Source organism: Candoia aspera, chromosome 1 (genome assembly GCF_035149785.1).
Source record: "Candoia aspera isolate rCanAsp1 chromosome 1, rCanAsp1.hap2, whole genome shotgun sequence".
Taxonomy (NCBI): Eukaryota; Metazoa; Chordata; class Lepidosauria; order Squamata; family Boidae; genus Candoia; species Candoia aspera.
Genome location: NC_086153.1, coordinates 165,559,872 through 165,582,272, shown reverse-complemented (window position 1 = coordinate 165,582,272; position 22,401 = coordinate 165,559,872). Strand labels below are relative to the sequence as shown.

Sequence of the window (22,401 nt, the reverse complement as noted above, 5' to 3'; positions counted from 1 at the left end):
GCTGAAGAAGCTGAAGTAGAGCAGTTCTATGAGGATCTGCAGCACCTACTGGACAATACACCTAAAAGAGACATTATTTTCATCATAGGAGACTGGAATGCTAAGGTGGGCAGTCAAATGACACCTGCAATTTCAGGTAAGCATGGCCTGGGAAAACAAAACGAAGCAGGACATAGGCTGATAGAATTTTGCCAAGACAACTCACTCTGCATAACAAACACTCTTCCAACAACCAAGAGACGGCTTTATACATGGACTTCACCAGATGGACAACACCGAAATCAGATTGACTACATCCTTTGCAGCCAAAGGTGGCGGACATCTATACAGTCGGTAAAAACAAGACCTGGAGCTGACTGTAGTTCAGATCATGAACTTCTTCTTGCACAATTTAGGATCAGACTAAAGAAATTAGGGAAGACCCACAGATCAGCTAGATATGAGCTCACGAATATTCCTAAGGAGTATGCAGTGGAGGTGAAGAATAGATTTAAGGGACTGGACTTTGTAGATAGGGTCCTGGAAGAACTATGGTCAGAGGTTCGCAACATTGTTCAGGAGGTGGCGACAAAATACATCCCAAAGAAAGAGAAAACCAAGAAGGCAAAATGGCTGTCTGCTGAGACACTAGAAGTAGCCCAAGAAAGAAGGAAAGCAAAAGGCAACAGTGATAGGGAGAGATATGCCCAATTAAATGCAGAATTCCAGAGGTTAGCCAGGAGACATAAGGAATTATTTTTAAACAAGCAATGCGTGGAAGTGGAAGAAGACAATAGAATAGGAAGGACAAGAGACCTCTTCCAGAAAACTAGAAACATCGGAGGTAAATTCCAGGCCAAAATGGGTAGGATCAAAAAGAAAGATGGCAAGGACCTAACAGAAGAAGAAGAGATCAAGAAAAGGTGGCAAGAATATACAGAAGACCTGTATAGGAAGGATAACAATATTGGGGATAGCTTTGACGGTGTGGTCAGTGAGCTAGAGCCAGACATCCTGAAGAGTGAGGTTGAATGGGCCTTAAGAAGCATTGCTAATAACAAGGCAGCAGGAGATGATGGCATCTCAGCTGAACTGTTCAAAATCTTGCAAGATGATGCTGTCAAGGTAATGCATGCTATATGCCAGGAAATTTGGAAAACACAAGAATGGCCATCAGATTGGAAAAAATCAACTTATATCCCCATACCAAAAAAGGGAAACACTAAAGAATGTTCAAACTATCGAACAGTGGCACTCATTTCACCTGCCAATAAGGTAATGCTCAAGATCCTGCAAGGTAGACTTCAGCAATTCATGGAGCGAGAATTGCCAGATGTACAAGCTGGGTTTAGAAAAGCAGAGGAGCTAGGGACCAAATTGCCAATATCCGCTGGATAATGGAAAAAGCCAGGGAGTTTCAGAAAAACATCTATTTCTGTTTTATTGACTATTCTAAAGCCTTTGACTGTGTGGACCATAACAAATTGTGGCAAGTTCTTGGTGGTATGGGGATACCAAGTCATCTTGTATGCCTCCTGAAGAATCTGTATAACGACCAAGTAACAACAGTAAAAACGGACCATGGAACAACGGACTGGTTTAAGATTGGGAAAGGAGTACAGCAAGGCTGTATACTCTCACCCTACCTATTCAACTTGTACACAGAACACATCATGCGACGTGCTGGGCTTGAGGAATCAAAGGCTGGAGTTAAAATCGCTGGAAGAAACATTAACAATCTCAGATATGCAGATGATACCACTTTGATGGCTGAAAGCAAAGAGGAACTGAGGAGCCTTATGATGAAGGTGAAAGAAAGTGGCCTGCAGCTAAACCTCAAAAAAACCAAGATTATGGCAACCAGCTTGATTGATAACTGGCAAATAGAGGGAGAAAATGTAGAAGCAGTGAAAGACTTTGTATTTCCAGGTGCGAAGATTACTGCAGATGCTGACTGCAGTCAGGAAATCAGAAGACGCTTAATCCTTGGGAGAAGAGCAATGACAAATCTCAATAAAATAGTTAAGAGCAGAGACATCACACCGACAACAAAGGTCCACATAGTTAAAGCAATGGTGTTCCCCGTAGTAACATATGGCTGCGAGAGCTGGACCATAAGGAAGGCTGAGAGAAGGAAGATCGATGCTTTTGAACTGTGATGTTGGAGGAAAATTCTAAGAGTTCCTTGGACTGCAAGAAGATCAAACCAGTCCATCCTCCAGGAAATAAAGCCAGACTGCTCACTTGAGGGAATGATATTAAAGGCAAAACTGAAAGACTTCGGCCACATAATGAGAAGACAGGACACCCTGGAGAAGATGCTGATGCTAGGAAGAGTGGAGGGCAAAAGGAAGAGGGGCCGACCAAGGGCAAGGTGGATGGATGATATTCTAGAGGTGACGGACTCGTCCCTGGGGGAGCTGGGGGTGCTGACGACCGACAGGAAGCTCTGGCGTGGGCTGGTCCATGAAGTCACGAAGAGTCGGAAGCGACTGAACGAATAAACAACAACAATAATTTTTTACAGTAGAAACTAAGTACAACACATCTCAATTTTCCATACTAAAATGTACCAAAAAAGTGAAACTGTATGGAAACCACTTTAAGCACTTTTGGAATGACATGCTATTTTTAGCATGTTCTAATTAAAACTTGCTGTTAAAATCTTTTATGTTTAGAACCTTCTCACTTAAGGCATAGTCTTTTATTGGCTTTAGAATTTGATGGAAAGCTTCTACACTATTGCAATGCTGAAATATCAGTACTCAAAAGATAGCTGCCCCACGGGTACTTCTTATTAATCAAGTGGAGACTTAGAAGAGGTGGATACCACACAGAGACTCCGCTCCCGGAGGGAATATTGTTTATACCGCTTTAGTTAATGCAGGGTCATATCAGGTAAGCTCAAGGTTGCAAAAATTGTCAGGACCTTGGACAGCATAGAGCAGGAGCTCTTGTTTGGAGCACTGCACAGTACAGATTCTCCTGCACTAAGAGTGGTTGTCTGAGCAGCACTCTCTAGGCAACTGAGACCTTACAGTAGTTAGGAGTGCCTACCGTGCCAGCAAATATATCTGCTGCTTGATTATGACTGTGGCTGACTAGGTGGCCCGTGGTTATTGCTATGGTCTCGTGTTCATGTCTGCCTGAGCCTCAGAGAACCTGAGTGTGTAGGGGAAGGGCTGAGGGAAGGGCAGTACTCTCAGGCCAGGAAGTTATGGAGGGGATACTGAAAGCTTTTACTGAAATTAGATGAGCTACTCAACATTTATTTTCATCTTTATCTCCACTGTTCTTTACATGGTACTCCCAAGATTTTTTTGGATTTTAACCTCCTCATTCACTATGAATATGGCTGATTGCCAGGGTTGACAGAAAACACACACACACACACACACACACACACAGAGTGTGTATATATATACACACACACATACACACACACACACAGTGTATACATACATACATATATACATACAGTATACATACATACAGTATATATATAAATATGTTGGCAGATTGCTGGGAAAGCCTTTAGCCCAGGAGAGATCAGAAAAGTCACACACACCAGGCATTTCTATAAAAATAATTTTATTTACAGAAAGCAAAACATATTTAAAGGACTTAGCTCTCATTGAGAGCTACCTGGTTTGCTACATGCTGGCAGACAAGAGAAAGAGGAACTGAAACAAGTCTGGGCAGGTTCCTCCCCCCAGGTGCAATAATTAACATTCAAAAAGGGGGCAGTTGAATTCAACCTCTGCACCCGGCCAAAATGATTAGATACAATAGCACCTTAATCTGTTAGTAGGAAAACCATTAACAAAATATATATAAAACAGAGAGGTCCTAAACATCTCAAGTTGATAGGCTGGTGAAAGCTGCCTACTGTATTTGATCCAGCTTTTGGGTTGTTTAAAAGCTGCACCCTGCTGCTTTAATTGGTCTCTTGCTAACCTTTCATGTACTTTATTTACTGTATATTGGAAGTTGTCCAGGTGGATCTTGTGGTCCAAAAGAAGGAAATACATAAGTAAGAAAGATCACAAATACCTCAAGAATACTCATGATCAAAGATAACTGCCTCTATCATGACTATTGTCTGTTCTGACTTAAGTAAGAACATTTGGGTTTTTTTTATCCTGCAACTGAATTTTTAAAAATATGGGAATGAGAGTTCATGAAAATTCAGAAAGTGAGACTTGAGTGAATTTAAGGATTTGAATTAGAGTTCCAACTTTGCATTAATTTTAGTCTGGATTGTTTACAGTAAATAGCAGACACAAAAATGCTTTTTATGTTTTTGAATAACCATTTATCCTCCTAAACTGGTTTATATCAGAAATTCAACAGGGATAGGAATATAGAAGTGATTGTATTAAAATTATTTTTTTAAGTGTGTATAATGGCACATTTTGGCCAGCTATAAAATTATCTGTTTCAGTAGCATACAGTGCAACAATCTGCAGATTTCTCTAGTATTGGGTATATATGCCATTTTTCTTATAGTAAATTATGGCATTATAAAACTTTGATATTATAATCCAGTGCATACTTATTGGACAGTATGCTCCACTGAAGAAAATGGGAGAGGGTTTTGTTATGTGAGCCACTCATAAATATGCCAGCTGGTACAATGTTATTAATTAGACTGATTTTACCTTACAGCTGTAAAATAAGCTCAAAGTTTGATTGTTTAAAAGATCAGTATTGGCTTTAAAATAGTCAGAAATAATGTATTTCTACACCTAAGCTGCAATTTGCCTCAGTCAAATCAAATCAAATCTTTATTACAGTCATAGATGTCATGAGCACTGATGGTGAGCAGGAGGGGGCCCCTATCCAGGGGGGAAAGTGCACGCTTAGTAGCGAGAATTTGAGCAGCCATTCAAAGAGACACAGAACAGACCCACCTTGACTTTTGGGGTTTACCTGTATGGGTTTTCTCACACTTCAGTTTGTTAGGATTTTCTGTCTAATGTAGCAGTAGTGAAACACTAGAGACCTATTCCTCGTCTCGGCGTGGTTCCTGCTTGTTAGGACAATAGACCAGCATAAGGAGGGTGGGGTACACTCAATTAAAAAGCATAGAAGATACATCAGAGTAAAAAAAATATGAAAAGCTAGAAGATATTAAAACAGAAACTTCTTCACTGTAGAGTATATTCCGGGGAGTTGCAGAGATCTCCTGGCTTCCCAGATGGCATGGGCATGAAAGAATATGATTGACTTTTAAGCATTCAGCACTCCCTTCAATGATTCTTAATCTCAAATACTTTTTAAGGGGATTCCAAATTACTCCTATACATGTTTTTCACAATAGCAGCATACAGCCACTGCTAACTCATGGGAGGAGAGTCAAGCCCGTGAGGGAGGTCAGTATAAGCACCAGAGTTCACAATTTCAGCCAGCAACTCCCTACACAGCAGTACTCTATTATCTCCAAGGTCAGGACCAGATAAGCAAAGGAGGCACAATACTCTTGATTTAATTAAAGAGAAGATTCAAATATCAGATGATCCTATGGAGGATGAGGAAGAGTTAGTCCAGCTGTTTGGCACCCTTCCCACAGATGAACAACAATCAATTATAAGAAAACTCAAGGCAGTTAAATCAGTGCTTCTGTCAGTGGCTGCTGCAACTGAATCTCTCAATACTCTATTGCCCTCCAATTGTCCTCCGACTGAAATGCTGCCTAGTTCATCCTTTGAGTGCTTAACATCTCAAAAAAATAAAAAAAGAAGGTGCTCCAGCCCAAGAGCAGTAACACCCCAACAAATTCAAACAAACTCTGGTGATTCCCAGACTCCTAGGATTACAGAACCTAAGATGGACGATTCTAACACAAGTGTATTACGCATCAGACTCACATGGTCACCAGACAAAATAATACAGCAAAAGGAAGTCACCAAGATAAGCTGCTTCATCATGTAGGGTCTTCAAGAAAAAATCAAGTCGTTAATCCGTGTGTATACCTGAATACATCAGGCTCCCTTGATCTTATATTAGCAGATGAATGACAGAATGGGTTTCAACCTGTTTTTCTTCCTGCCCTCCTGTAGGGATCCTGCTGCCATGACAGGCACCATTGATGTCCATCAGTCTTCTATTGTTCCCTATTTGAATTTTGGTGTTACAGAAGGAAGCCTCTCCATTGGGACATCTGTGCCTCTCCCCACATTCTATGGGAGAGCATGTTTTGCTTTGAAGTGCCTTTTGGGGTGGATTTGCCTGATGCCTTGGGTTAGAGTGGGCTGTTTTGGGAAGGGTGGTGTAAAAAGGTGAACCTGGGCCACTTTGCCCCAAATTGCTATTCAGATCCTTAAGGATGCCTACTGCCCTACACTTGTCACTTGTCATGGGCGAAATAGACCATTTTATTCACTTACGATAAGTCAACAAATACACATTTGTTTTGTTTCAGCCACTACCTGGATTTTGGAATCTGAGCAATTGGGGGGAAGATGGTTGTGTTGGACTATCCCTGTTTGTGTATTCTGTTTTGTGATCTCCCAAGCAGGAGGAGCACAGTAGATGCTACTTTTCCTCTCCTCCTCCCCATTGTTAATACGAGAACTTTAACTTACAAGGGATAGGTGCTCTTTCTGTCAGCAAACTTTGATGCTGTGGTCGCACAGGCAAATGTGAAAAATTTAACAAATTGGTTGCCCAATGATTATTCAAAACTGAGCTGAGTATAATTTGAACCGACTGCTTGCTTTTTGTAGATTACTAAAAATAATCAAAGACTCCCTATATTTACTCCCTTACCCATTCCAACTATCATTAGGTTTTCTCTAGGGACCACTGTAATGATGCCCTTCCTTCAGGACTGTTACAGAGAAGATATTGTAAACTGCCCACGGCTCATCATTTCTGCCCTTGTGACATATAGGTGCTAAAATCATAACACATATGGAGGTTTTATGCAACATTGCATCAAAATTTTATTCTTCCCCTTCCAGCAGCAATCTTCAGACAATTAAACCATTTCTATGTTGATTTCCTGGATACTGATAAGTTTGGGTTTTTTTATGTAACCAACGACCTTGCAAAGTTTTGTTGTCTAGCCTCAAGTTTCTGGCAGGGTTTCTGTTGTAAGATTTAAGATGGATTGCTGTGCATGCCAATTTGTGTTTATCTCTTATGATTCCCTTTCCTCCCCCCCTTTTATTTCTGTTTTATCTGCTGGCCAATGGCCATAATAAATAAAACTGAAACTAAAACAGAAAGTATATATAAGAAATCTATAAGAACTGTGTTCTCTCAAAGCTTAATTAAATGCAAGTCTTGGAAACACTGGTTTCTATACGCATGTTTCTGTCAATAATAAATTGTTTTTTTAGAAGAATCAAGCTTCTTTTTAAAAAAATGAAATATTGCCAAACTGAGGAGGTATAACCTCCATCTACATACTTAAAAAAATCAAAGAAAAGAAAAATGCACATAAAATGCAAAAGAAGGAAATTACATCTCCACTCTTAAGTCCCATTTTGAAAATATCTGGTTGATGAAGCTTGAGATAACATACAAAATAATGAGCACGCTTATTGCCAAATTTAGTTTTGCTACATTGTTAAAACTTCAGATCTCCCATGAGATCATTTATTTATGTCTCTCTGGGCATCTCTTCCCATATGCAGGAAAAGGATATGTAAGCCAGGACAGATATCTGATCCAATGTGTGATTCCTATGACCCATCACTTCCTGTAGTCTGTCTGTGTCAAAGTTGCGAGTGGGAATGCCAAACTAAATACAGTTGCTCCTGGAAAAGGTACTACTTTGGTATGTTTAAAAGCAAACAAAATAAAATAAAATAAATCCTTGATGAGTTTGTCAGGACAACATTCAGAGGACTTGCTGGAAGGAATAGGAGGAAGTCTCAAAAGTCCCTGGAACACTACACACAGCAATGTACAATTCAGAACACAAAGAGTTTAAGTGACTCTCTCATTAAGCATTTTTAAAAAATAAAACAGAGAAATAAAGACAAAATTCTAGGTAAAAACTGTATAGTATATAGTTGTCTGACATAACATCCATTAAGTGCTTCCAATCTACATTTCACAAGTAACATGAAATGGGTGTGAGGAGAATAGTGCTCAGTAGAGAGCTGGAGTAAGTGAATTGTTTGTTTGTTTGTTTATTTGACAAAACTTATAGCACACCCCAATCCACAAGAATTCTGAGCAATGAAGTCCTACACATGTACACACAAGTTGTTAAAAAAAAATAAAGAAAAATCTCATAGGTGCCCCATGACTACCTCTAAGGGCCAAGCGCCTGCTGCAACACTGCTTTGCTCATTTTGCCAGTAGGGTAGTGGCCATCCATACCTCTGGGGAAGTGTTCCAAAGAAGGGGTGGCTTCTGAGAAATCTGTTGCCAGGTCCCTCTCCCACATACATCCCAAGGAGGGGAGACCACAACAAGCTTCCTTCTTATGCCCAGACTGAACAGGCAAATTCAGTTCTGGCAAGACATTTCCTAGGGGAACCCAGGTTGTGTGCCATTGAGGGCTGTAAAGGTTATAAGCAACACTATGAACTGGACCCAGAAGGCTACTAGTAACCAATCACAAAAGCCTGACAGAGATTCTTTCTCTCCCCCATCTTATACTAAAGAAAATCAAGGCGGGCCAATCTTGAGTTTTTTCCTCACTCCTCTTGTCTCTCTGGGCTAAGTTGGTATTTACACAATGGCCATTTAATTCCTTCTTCAAGGCTATCTCCGTACTTTTCTACACAAACCAAATGATGCTCATGGCATGAGTTACTGTTGCTAGAGTAAGCAGAAGCCAAGCATCCAGGTGAACCCCAAATTCATAGATCACCTCTTTAAGAGGGTGTAGTGAGCCACAGAAATGGTCTTGGAGGAAATATGTAGAAACAGTTACAAAAACAAATGCATGTTTTAAGCCTGGGAAACAGAGAAAACATGAGAAAGAAGCTCAGACCTGGCTCCACCCTAATTTGCTAGGCCAGGGTTTCTCAACCAGAGTTCCATGGCACCCTAAGGTTCCATGAGAGATCACTAGGGGTTCCCTGGGAGATCACAATTTATTTAAAAAATTATTTCAAATTCAGGCAACTTCACATTAAAGAGGTAAGTTTCATTCTTTATTTTTAGTTTAAAAACACGGTTAATGCATATATGCAGGCCTACACATGAAATGAAGATTATAATTTTGTAACATCTGGCCTATAGTTGAGCCTGAATGTGCAGGCCTGAAAATATTTCAAGGGGTCCTTCAAGGTCAAAAGGCTGAGAAAGGCTGCAGCAGAGTATATGAGGGAGGGAAGAATAAACTGCCAGGCTGTCAAGGTTCTGTTACTATAGCCTATATCCAACCAAACTTGCAGACTGTTTCTTGACTGGAGCTTCTTTGAATGACTGATGGGGGCACAATCGCACCCAGAATTACTACACAGCTGATGTTATTAGATAGTTATGTAATGATGACAAGCAGGACTATCTTAAGAGAATTAATCTGAGCTTGTTTCACCCCATCCAGATTCTCACAGCCTCCAAATGTTGACAGCATCTCTGGTTGGCCTGGGGGGACAATGTATACCTGAGGCACTTCACCCTGAACCATCAAATGATCTCCCCCAATGGCTTCATATGGATGTTAAATAAAATGGGCGAAAGCTCTAGGTCTTGAAGAACCCTACACTAGAATTCACAGGGGCTCAAGCACTGATGCCCCATGACCATCCACTGGAATTGCCCACTGAAGTAGAAGTAGAAACACTATAAACCAGTCCTCCCAACTCCCAGCCCCTGCAGGATACTGGAAGGATAGTATTGAATACCAGTGAAAGTTCTCATATGACCAAAGGGATGTACACCTCCCATCACGGTGCTAACAGAGGTAATTAACCACAGCAACCAGTGCCATTCCCCATGCCAACTCATTGCCAGGTCTGTATCCAGATTGAAAAGAATCTAGATAATCTATTCAATCTAGGATCCTCTGTAGTTGATTTGCCACCACCTTCTTGAGTCATCTAGAATAGCCCGGGGCAGGGAGGCCTCTTCAGAAGAGGGTGCAGGCCTTTAACAAAGGAGGCATTACAGCTTCCCCCAGAGAGGAATTGACTGCCTGCTGGATCCAGTTGCTTATGCTTCCCAGAAAAAAGTCAAGATGGGCATGGATCAAGCCAGAAAACACTGCATAGGAACACATGTAGCATAACGATGGGCAGCTTAAAAACAATACTAAAACAATAAAAATATAAAAACCAGGATAAAAACTCCCAGCGTCCCAAAAGCAACACCCTGCTCACATACAACAAACAGCTTTTCTGGGCTCCACCCACACACTGCCCCAACACTTGTGGAAAACACCAGGTTTTCAAGGCTTTTTGGAAGGCTAGGAAGGGAGAGGCCTGCCAGATGTCAAGGGAAAGCCCACTATGTAGGCTTCAACATGATCTCTTACCAGTATTCAGTTGTGTCCACTTCTGGTTTTCTGCTACTGTCACTCTAGGCATCTTTTTAGTAACTTCATTTCCTTTAGGCTCCTTGGTAAACCAAGGAGCTGTTTGGGATAAGTGACTGAGCAGAGGGCATGCTGCAGCAATCTCATCCAGAGCTCTGGGTGTCTCTGTGTTCAAGATCAATCAGCGTGAGATGGTTGCTATAGAGACTATGAACTTATGAATTACGCCTCAACCCTCTCCCAGGATATGGAGGTTGAAATCATCCAAACTAAAACTCTGGGAAATTTTAACATCAGTCCTGAGATGAGATGTTGATGCTTGTAAAGGACCAATACTAGCCAGCTATGTGGTCGATGCCACAGCAGGAACCTTAGTCCGTTAGTACAGCCCACCTCCAAGTTCAGGCACTCACAGCTGGCCATCTCTGGGGCAGTGCTCCTAGTCACAGTGCAGATCACATAAAAAAGCCCAGCAACTCCGGCACTCCAGCCATGGTCCCACAGCTGCTATAGGACCTGAAACCCAGCTGGGCAGATTTACAATCCCTATCATTGTCCAGCCACATCTCAGGGGCACACTTGTCCACCATCATGTCATGTGGTTTTATTCTGCACAAGCCTGGTGTATGCCAACTCTCCCAGTTTTGCTATACTACAATTCCTATTGTTCCTCTCCATTTGCCATGCTGTCAAAGGCTAATGGTAACTGGAGTTGAATAAAACATGTACCACCATAAAGGTACAATCTCTCTCAAGTCAAGATTAATTTCTGGTGACTTCATTGATACATCCATGTAATAGTCTTGGGAACAATATAGAAGTTTGCCATTACCTTCTTCTAGGGTGCATTTTAACTTCCCAGTCTAATCTTGGGATAACCTGGTGGTCTTCCAACCAAATATTAACCAAGTCCAGACTTAGGTTTGTTGGGGGTGCTGTTTTTGTTGTTTCTTTTAGATCAGCCAAGATTGGCTGGCCCACTTCTGTTACAGAGGAAGGAAACTATGGAGACATATTTGAGACAAAAGCATATCAGATTGCCAAAAGATTTTTTTAAAAAATAACTAAGGGAGAAGCGGAAGGATATTGAAACATTCCTGGGATTTTTTTCGGGACAGCTTGCACATACAAAGGTTTTATAAAACAAGCCGGATGCAGACGTATATCAAGAAAATTTACCTAAGTTGGGCCCAAGAAATGGTGCTGGGTATACTGATTTAGGACAAAAGGTGCATCTGCCTAAGCATTCCTTGACACCCTGATGGAGTCTATGGGAATCCAGTGTAGGCACAATGTCCAAATAATTTTTCTTGCTACACTCAGCCTTTTGAAAAGAAACATAAATTGCTTGGTGGTGTGAAAGCATATTGCATATGCATGACATGCAAAACTATGCATTCACACATTTTCCTTGAATGGACATGTACACTTTCCAAAATACTATGCACCATGCACACCAACATTTCCTTTTGAATATATGAATAGGACTTCATTGCAGAGTTACATACCCAAAATATTTACATTTAGCAGAAAGCAGAAGAAAATCCTCAGATCTGGGTATCTATCAGCATGGAAAAATATTAAGATTTGGATTTTATGTAAGAGGCATCATATGCAGCCAAACATTTTTGGAGTGAGGGATACAATTAAAAGATACCCCCACAAAAAGTGCAAATATTATAGAGAAAAACAGATGCACAGTAGTCTGTGTTAAGAATAGTATATTGAATATTAGCACTGATAATACTAACATAACCATCAAATCCTGGTTGGGTGAGGGGAGCAGTGCCTGAGATCTGCCTTCCAGGTGTTGGATCCTGCACAAACTCTGATGCCAGGGCAGTTGGAGAGAGATGACATTGATTTGGTGGCAGCTAGGAGCACTGTTCATGTGATGGTGGACTCTGACTTTGGGTGGTAAGAACAATTGAAGGATTCTGCTCATGTTCGACTCACCTTGCTGCACAGCACAGTACCTTCTTGGTCACCTGGAGCTCATAGCTGGGCTGGTGTTGGAATCCTCCAAATTCATAGTGCTGGAAGATTTCCATGCTCTAGAAGAGGATCTGGTCTAGATCAGGAATTCAGGCCATCTATGGGCTTGACACAGGCTATCTCAAGCCCAGCCTATATTCGTGGCAGCATTCTAGATCCAGTCTTCACTTCAGAGCAACTGCTATGTGAACTGAAAATGGAGGATGTTATAGGGTGTCCAATGCCATGGCTGGATCACTCTGGGACCAGAGGCTAACCACCAACTGGAATCTCTACAGGGGGAGGACTCATTAAATTGGTCCACCCAGATGTCTTGTGGATCTGGATGGATTCTGGTGGGTGCTTGGGGAGTTTTCTAGCAATATGAAAGGCAGTTCCACCAAAGTGCCTAGTTTATCTCTAGAACACTGAGATGACCAAGTTGTTTGATAAGATTGTGGCTTCTCCCACCCTCAGTTTCCAAGGTGTTCCTTGATTTACTGATGAGTTCAGGGAGATGAAGAGTTGCCTAGACCATCACTGGAGAAAGATCTGCCCCACCCCTGTGCAAGTGAAGTGAATTTGACTGAACACAGGTACAAGCTCATGTTCGAACCTATACTAACAGCAATAACAGTGGCAAAATGTACTTACTACTTCACCCTTATTGGTCAGTGGCTGTGCTCCAGCAGCATTGTTTAGGGTCACTTGTTCCCTTCTGACAATAAGACTCAGCAAGATTTACCTACAGGCTGTTGCAACAGTTTGGGGCAATAGAAATAAGAAGGAAAAATGTACAAACATAATGCATTATTTTTTAAGGAAAAATAGCTCTGTCCCTATCCTCCCTTCATTTCTTGCCTCCGTACACAATCACCCATCTTCTTTTTTTCTGCCCCACCCCTGTGCAAACAAGGTGATAATCACAAATGAGTCTTAATAGCAAAAATCAGTCTTCCAGTCATTTGTGTACTTTATTTTCTCCACCCTATTTCCTTCCTCCTAGTTTTCTGTCCTTTGGGAGGAATCCTCTCAATAACTTTTGTCCATAACTACAAAGTAGACTGCCAGATGCTCTGCTCACTGAAGACTTTAACCTCTCCAAGTAGACAAGATTGAATTGCTGAGCTTACAGTGTCAGCCAATGCGATTACAACAAGACAACCTCTTCTGTTCTAGTCTCCATGTTGGGTGCCTCTCCATGTCTTGGGCCTATCTGCCCACAGAACATGCAGTGACAATCAGAGGAGCTGCTGGTTCACAAGGCATTGACATAAGATGCCACCCAATCAAAATGAATACAACAACAGCAGGGGACATGTATAAGATTATTGATGTTTCCCTGGAAATGAGTGAAGAGGAGGCAGCATTAGATAAATCATGTACCATGAATTCAGAGTAGCTTGGTCAGTTATGCCCTGACATAAGACACTGCTCTTTGTACCCCAAAGATACAAAGGGTTTAGGTGAGCAGTATTGAGGGTTTGTTCTCAATACTGCTCACCTAAAAAGCAAGTGACCAATAAGTTCCAATTTACTATAGCTGGGAAGGGAGTTTCAGCAGGATGGTAGAATAAAGTAATTGTTCCATTGCTAATCCAACCTTTATTTTATTTTGTTGAGTAGGGAAATTAATTACTATAATAATTTTTTAAAAGACACCAAGTAGCTGCTCATACAATGTATTAATTTATGATTATTTGAATCATGAATTATTACATCATATTAACCCAATTGCCTGGGTTCATGCAAAACATTGGTTCATAAACTAACCACTTTGGCTATGTTTACACAGCATGCTAGGCTACAACACAGTTTGTTAGTTTGTGCACATATCCAGCCACTATAGTTAGCTTGTGCTTCCATGTTTTGTGTGCACCCAGGCAATTAAGTTGGTACTTAACTATTGTTAAATAAACAGTAAGTCTTGTGCTGTACAAAACTATTCACTGAGCAAACCAACCACATGTTAGCCAAACATGTACATCTGCCTGGAGAGCCTCTCTTGAAATGACTGAACAGTAATCACAAAATCATGGAACATGGGAGTTAGAAGTGACCTTATAGGTCATCTAGCTAGCCAACCCCCTGCTCAGTATAAGAACCCACTAAATCTTCTCCCTGACAGGTGGAGACAGAAAGTTCCACCACGTAACAGCTCTTCCCATCATATTATGATTACTTGGTTTGATTTCTTCATTACTTTTTCCAGGGGCAGTTTGTCTTAAATTCAACTGCTTCCATGAAGGAAGACGGAACTTTTCCAATATTCTGCTCTCAAATGGCTAAGGGCTTATTCCCACGGTAAAGTCACCAGATGAAAATGTGTTTTTAGTAAGCTTGTGATGACATCACATTCCACTGTGAATTCCTTACACCATCATAAGCTCACATTCCACCACTTAAAGCAGGAGATACCAAAGGATGTCCCAGAGCTAAAATGCTAAATGTGGACCCGAGTAAAATAATACTGCCCAAGTGTTAGTTTTCAGTTTAGTTTATTAAAATATATGGTCAAAGACTAAATGCACAGAATAAAAAAAAATACATTATACAGCATCCAACAAAAGCCTATTCATGTCTGCTCGAGATACACCTGGAGAACCAATCAGGTCCCAAAACCTCTGACTGTCATAGTGATACTACAAAATCTAGCTACAATTCTAGAGACATCTTGGTCCCAATCACAAACTATTCAGAACACTCTTATATGGCAATTGAGCACTATCTACTAAAGGACCACTTCAGATGTTACTTACTTTCTAATATCTGTTCTGTTAGATTAGTTGTCTGAAATTGAGAAGCCTACATGAATAGATTTCCATGGAGCTGAAATCTCAACCATGCAAAATTTTATCAGCTCTGCCAAAGAAATAGAACCTGGATCAGATTCAATATTTGGATTTCAAAGATGGAGCTTGTTGCTGCTTTCAGTGTGTGGATTCTTTCATGTGTATTATGCACAAAAGGAGATGAGTACATCAAGCTTAGAAACAGAAGGACAAAGCAAAATCAGCAATGCATGAGGAACCTACAGTTTTTTCAGGTTCTGGGATCTTAAAGTAAAAAGGTAAAGGTTCCTGTTTAGTCATGTCCAACACTAGGAGGTGGTGCTCATCTCTGTTTCCATGGCCGAAGAGCCAGCGTTGTCTAAGGACACTTCTGCATCATGTGGCCAGCATGACAGTCATGGAACATTGTTACCTTCCTGCCAAAGCAGTACCTATTTAACTACTCACATTTGCATGCTTTTGAATTGCTAGGTTGGCAAGAGCTAGGGCGTGTGTGGGAGCTCACTCCATCACGTGGCACTCGGGTCTCGAACCGCCGAACTTGCAACCTTCCGGTCGACAAGCCTGGTGTCTTAACCACTGAGCCACCATGCCCCCCTTCTGGGATTCTACCTTTTTAAAAAAGATTGTGTCTAGATGCATCAGACAGCCATTGACTGAAAACCTGCTTCCATCTAATGATAGAAACTACAGTAACATGCAACAAAAATAAACAGTCCATTGAAATAAAAAGAGCAATTGTTTGGTATTGTTGAAATGCTATTACTGAAAAGTATCTATACCTCTGAACATTCCACTTTGGAAAAAATTCTAGAAACCTAAAGCACAGTTCCTATTAGGTTAGGGAAAATCTCCTTGGAATGCAGAGAGTTCCCAATCCAGAATTTAAGCACCAGCTAAACCCAGCCTTGGGGAAAAGAGAGTACAAGTCCAGTCAATGGTTAGGTGAAGAAGTAGACTCCACAGGAGTTGGGTCCTCCTCATGAGAAGCAACTTTCTAAGCTGTTTTCAATTTGGCTCTCATTTTTATGGTATATCTCAAAACCTAGCTTCACATCAAAGCAGCAGCTGAGTCCTAGGTAGCCAAAGAGCATCCAGATAGTGGCTGCTGTCTAGATGCTCTTCAAACGGCAGTGCTCAGTGTTGGCTTTGCTCAAAGTGCAGCAAGAGGCAATCCTGTCCCTTCCATCAAACAGAATGTCAGGTGATGGTTGTAATATTCCTGGTTGGCAGCATTGGCCAGGTGTTCTTCAAGTATCCACGAACAGTGCCTAGCCTTTTCTTCAGTTAAAGGGTATGAGAGATTTGCATCTGGTATGATCCCAATCCACCATCTGAGTGCTTGGGATTTATCTTGCCTCATGGTCAGGCCAGCTCTATTAACATAGGGTCCTTAGGATGTGAGTGAATAAACCATCTCAATTCCAGAAGTCCAGGTGGAAAGGTTTGCTGAACAGTGTTCTACCTCTGGACTGGGCTTAAAAGTTCCTGTTTATCAGAAGCTTAAAATATTTGAAATATCCCTTATGTCAAAAACAATGTTATTCTTGTGTAAGTAAATCAGGAATGTTAATGAATGCTGCTCACTCACTGGAACTGCAGGTAAGACACTGGAATCTTTAGGGATTACAATAAAGAATCACTCACTATGCGGATAGATGGTTTGCAACTGTGAGAGAATCAAGATCCCACACTATGACTAGTAAATCAAGTGATTTATGATAAGGAGAGAGGGAGGTGACCTGTGAGTTGACCAAGCTCCTGATAAAAACCCTGTAAATGTATTTTAATGGAGCTATATGTCAAATTGATATGTTCACAGGATGTACTGCTGACACAGAAGGTCACTACATATATTAATAATCAATGAATGAAATTCCACAAATGTAAACAGCTATATGGTCATGCCACAGACATCAATTTCCTTGCACTGGATGCAGACATTGATGGAAGAAAAACCTATATATGTCATTCCACAAGCCCATGCAGGTGTGTGCACAGATGTTCATACAGAATGCGTAAGCATGTCACATGGGAGAACATGCAGAACTGGCCATTTGTAAATACACATAGCAGTGCATAGGCCAGAAGATATGCAGTAATAATTAAAAGCAGCATTTATGTGGAGCCTCAGGAATTAATGAGAAAGAATTCTAAGACAAAAACCCCTAAGAATTTGGATTTCTCTTTGAGTTCTTCTCCTGTTCCTTAAATATTTAGTTCACTAAGAAAACATGTAATTCTTATTTATAGCATAATTATGCAGCTTCTTGTGTCAAGACTTAAGTAGGCCAATGTGTAGATGGATTAAAAAAAAAACATTTAACTTGCAATTTAGCCTCCTCAGTTTTTCAAGAATACTATGAATATTTTCATAAATTCAAATATTGTACATTATTTATACTATAGTTTTCTAAACAAATTTTGGAAAATGTGAACTTTGGCTAATAGAATTTCTATTTAAACTAAGGAATTATGTTACAAACTTATGGAAGAATAACCAAATTTTCATTTAGGAGTCCTGTGGCACCATAACCTAATGTTCTGTGGTAAGTTACAAATCTTATGCAAACTTATTTGAAATGAGTGCTCTTAATCCCAGTGATGCTTGCTTCTGAATGCCTAGGTTCAGCTAGGAAAGCATTTCCATATCACAAAAGTTAGAATTTCCTTGAATTCTCCTGCAGCTAAATAATTAAAGAAGCCACTTCTATTGTTTACTTCACCATGCCATAATGAACAGGATCCCAAGCAAGCCAAGAATTGGAAGCACAGAACAAACCACAGCTTCTGACTCAAGAGGAGAATATCCCAAACCTCTAGAGTGGCTTGGGTATCACAGTAGACTACAGGAAGAGCTTCTGTAATTTGAACAAGTGTAGTACTCAAGCAGTGATCAGCAGCTAACTCATTCATGACAAGCCAACATCTCTAAAAATGCATTTCTGAATTACATTGACCTGTGGAAATATATATATAAAAATCAGCTAGCCAAAATGTCATTGTTAGCTGTTTGTTAGAAATGCAAGCAATTTTACAAAAAATTGCTAGTATCATTTATGCTGCTAGTTGGAAGACTTCCATCAGTTTGAATAAGCCCTTTCAGATACCTAGTGACTACCTGGTTTTTACTCCTTGCTATCTTACATTGTTTATCAGATTATTGCCTCTCAGGAAAATAAAATTGGTATTTAATTTTAGTCCCAGTTTTTGACTGTGCTCCTTGACATTTATGACAAGACGTAATGGTATCTGGGAATGACCTTGGGAGACTGGAGGAAGAGTTGCAGCCTAGACAACAGTCCGATAAAAGAAATTTTGAGTCCTAAGGAGGAGGGATGGCAAAAGCATCTCAGAAGGGATCCTCCCTAGTTTTCAGGAGAGTAACAGTGAAGGAAGGGAGGGGTACCTTCAGACTTGCAAAATTCTTTTAATGTAACCTTACAATAAGGATAGAGCTAGTACACCTGCTTGTGCTTCTTGTCTGGACTACCTTGCAAGGCTAACATGAGAGCTTGCAGATCATTTGCAGTTTTGGCTGTCAGGGTAGTGTCATCAGCAGAGCACAGGTAATTGATATTTCTTCCTGCAATTTTAAAACTACACTCATCTTCTTCCGAGCCAGCCTTCCTTAATACAATATATAAGAGGTAAGTATACAGTCTTGTCGCACTCCTTTGCCATCCTGGAGCCAGTCTCTTTTGTCATGTTCTGTCTGTACTGGGACTCATACTGTGCTGACTATTGTTTTTGATATTTATATTCTGTTTAGAGTTTAATGGCGATTTTCAGGTTTTTAAAACAATAAAATGTACTTGGTTATTTACAATCAATTAATGAAGCGCTGAAAACTTTAATTTCAAGGATACTTGCAAATCCCTTGTTTTTTCACTTGTTTGCTGCTCTTCTACTCAGTTTGTTATGCTTTTTCCTCATCTGCTTATGTATTTTTCTTAAATGTTCAATAATATATATAAAAAATAAAAAGAATTATTTTACTAAAATAAATGAAAGACAGGTGATTTACTAGGCGGTCTCTGCTGAAAAGACCTTCTCTGCATCCAGAGAATCAGTATTCAATTTGCCTTTTTTCCCACAGGAAAGGTGACTGAGCAGGCTATAGTGGAGCAACTCAGTGGACAATATAGATGTTTTAGACCCTTTTCAGTTGCCCAGTCAACAACTTTTACTTAGCACAGAGAGAGCCGGCATAGGGCCCTTTAGATATTCCTAAGCTGCGATTTCCAGAAGCTCTAACCAACATAGTAATTGTGAAATGCTCTGGAAATTGTTTTTCAATAACACCTAGATAGCCGAAGTTCTCTAACCCATTTCCAAGTGTCAGCTACAGCAAACATAAATCCAGCCTTTCTTCTGTCCTTCTTAAGTACATTTTAGCTAAGTCTATTATTTCATTTATTCCTTAACATTTCTAAGCCACTTTCTAGGACCTCTCCTCTAGATCTTATTGGATCAGCAGATTTACTTTAGTGCAGGAGATCTCAGAGATAACCAGGTCCTGAACCACGTAGGGGTCTGAAGGTGATATTCAGCACCTTGATTTGTACCTGGAAGCTGACTGGCACCCAAGCAGTTTACAGAGTAGAGGTGTTACATGGGCAGATCTTGAAGGGCCCATTATTACCTGGGTCACTGTTTGCTGAACCGCTTTAACCTTCTAGATGGTCTTCAAGGGCAGAACCCTATAGAGTGAATTACCATAGTCCAACTGCGAAGTGATGAGAGCCTGCAAAACTACGTGCAGTGTTTCCTGATTCAGAAACAATTGCAACAGGCACACTGTATAGATATATACTGTAAACAGGTATAATATCTGCTGCTCAATATATATACCTATTTATACCGCTATTATATCTGCTACTCAAGCAAGAGCCGTAAGTCCAGGAAAACCCTAAACTATGAGCAAGCTCTGTCCAGGGGGCTCCAACCCTCTCTAGAACCAGAGATGGCCTATCTCTAGCATCAGAGGATTTCCATACCCTCAGCCACTTTATCTTGCAGGATTAAGTCTGTTCTTCCCACTCCTGTCTCTAACGTCCTCCAGGCATCGAGACAATGCCTTCACCACATCACCTTTCTGACTGTGGGCAGCAATGCACAACTGGGTATTATCCGTGCATTGACAGTTCACCCTATGCTGATGTATGACTCCCCCACCCCCACCCTGGGGGGCTTCATGTAGATATTAAGCAAAAGGAGGAAAAGAGCTGAGCCTTGCAGCACACCCTAACTGAGCAACCTGGGCTGGACTTCTCTCAGCCTACAGCCGCAGACTGGAACTCGCTGTTCAGGAAGGAGAACCAGTCCAACGTTGTGCCCCCCACCCCCCACTCTCAACTCTTGCAGCCAGCCCAGCAGTTGGTATCAAATGCCACTGACAAATAAAACAAGACTAGGAGAGTCACTCTCCCTCTATCCCAGCCTTGTCAGAGGCCATCACACAGGGTGACCAGGATATTTTCAGTCCTGGGCCAGGGCCTGAACCCAAACTGACCAGGGTCCAGATAATCTGTTTCCTCCAGGAGTCCTCCAGAAGTAGTTGTAAGCCTATCATCTTCACCACCTTTCCTAAAGAAGCAATGAGAACAAAATAAAATCTAATCTCAATCTATGTTTTAAATGTATTTGTAGTCTTGTTATTGATTTAAGGGGTTAATACAGAAGCTCATACATTACATATTTATTATTTTTAATATTTTGATAACTGACTTCTTTGGTAATAAAATCGATTAACAATGTATATTTTTGTGAGGAGGGGTCTATGGGTTTCACCAGACATGGCACAGAAAGATTAAGAACCCTTGTTTTAGACCGTATTTGCCAATTTTGGCAATTTCCAGATGTTGGACTTCAATTCCCAGAATTCCCCAGCCAACAGGCTGGGAAACATGGCCTCAGACAATAATTGGAAGGAGCAGGTAGATTTTCTACACTCCCATCCTATGATTGCAAAGGTAATACATTAAAGGCAAACTGTTCAGGACAAGTAATCAGTGAAATGGATAGGAGCAGGTAAACTCTGTTCGTTTATTCTCTATCTCTTCTCCCTGGAGCACCGAGTAATTTTGTCAACACCACAAAATAGTCTCATATCCATTGTGATGAAATTACTAGGAGAAGAATTAGGAGATGACTTAACAGGAAGGAAAAGAAGTAATTTAGGAAAAAGACTGGCAAGCTAAAATGAGAATTGTTTGGAAGGATAACAAAGTAAACAAGGTATCTGACAGCCAGGCTCTCCTGTCCAGCAAGAGGTAGAGGTGGCCCAGAAACCTTAGACAGCGCAAGCTTTTACATGTCATATAAGCAGCTGATGACAGCGATCGATTAAATTTAAAGTCTGATCCTTTGGAGAACATGGTTTCACTCAAAGTAGTTTGAAAAAACAAACAAACAGACAAATCTGCCAACAACAGCAAAACATCCATCTTGTCTAGACTGAAGTTCAGTTTATAGAGTTACACATCCTTAATTCCTGATGTAAATTTAGATTTAGAAGTTCTCAAAATGAGGTGTATAAATATAGTGAGATTACATTGTTCCACCTCTAACACTCCCACAGGAAATCTGCGTTCACACAATATATTAGACTACAACGTGGCTGGCTAATTTATGGCTCGCTGTGGTTAGTTAACATAGGTAATTGGTTTAATTCAAGAAAACGTGGTTCACTGACCATGAGTTACCATGTTATGCAAAAACAGTCTGTGTGTGCATTTGGCTCCCTACAGAAGCATCTTAAACAGAGGCATCTTAAACAATTGACACAGTGAATTTAAAGCAACTTGAATAAGTGAAATTGTACCACAAATCAGCAAATTGTCGAATTCTCATGTGTTCCAAAACTAAAGTGATTGTTTTCAAATACAATGGTTTCACCTCAGAAGTTAGTGCCAAACTAACTTCTGTGTGATATGATAGTAACAATTTATTCATTTACAAATGTAATAAAACCATCCATGTATGCAGGGCTTTAGGCTGCTGTTAAAATAAGTCACCAGACCTGTAATTAGTGCATCATTATTCCCACACACACTGATTCTGCACATCTGGAGATACACACTGGCATGCCGCTGATTCTGTCTTAAAACCTGGCATCAGGACTAGCCTACAAGGCGATGACGGACTCTCCTGCCGTGCCTTCAGCATCGCGAGTAGCTTTAACAGCGGCAGAATCCGCACCCGAAAAGA

At 40.7% G+C, this 22,401-nt stretch overlaps 1 protein-coding gene across 1 annotated transcript in view; it reads right to left on the bottom strand.

Moving 5' to 3' along the window:
* Positions 1–22,401, bottom strand: part of COL4A1 (collagen type IV alpha 1 chain) — a 147,699-nt gene that overhangs the window by 124,793 nt on the left and 505 nt on the right. The gene's annotated exons all lie outside the window — the stretch shown is intronic.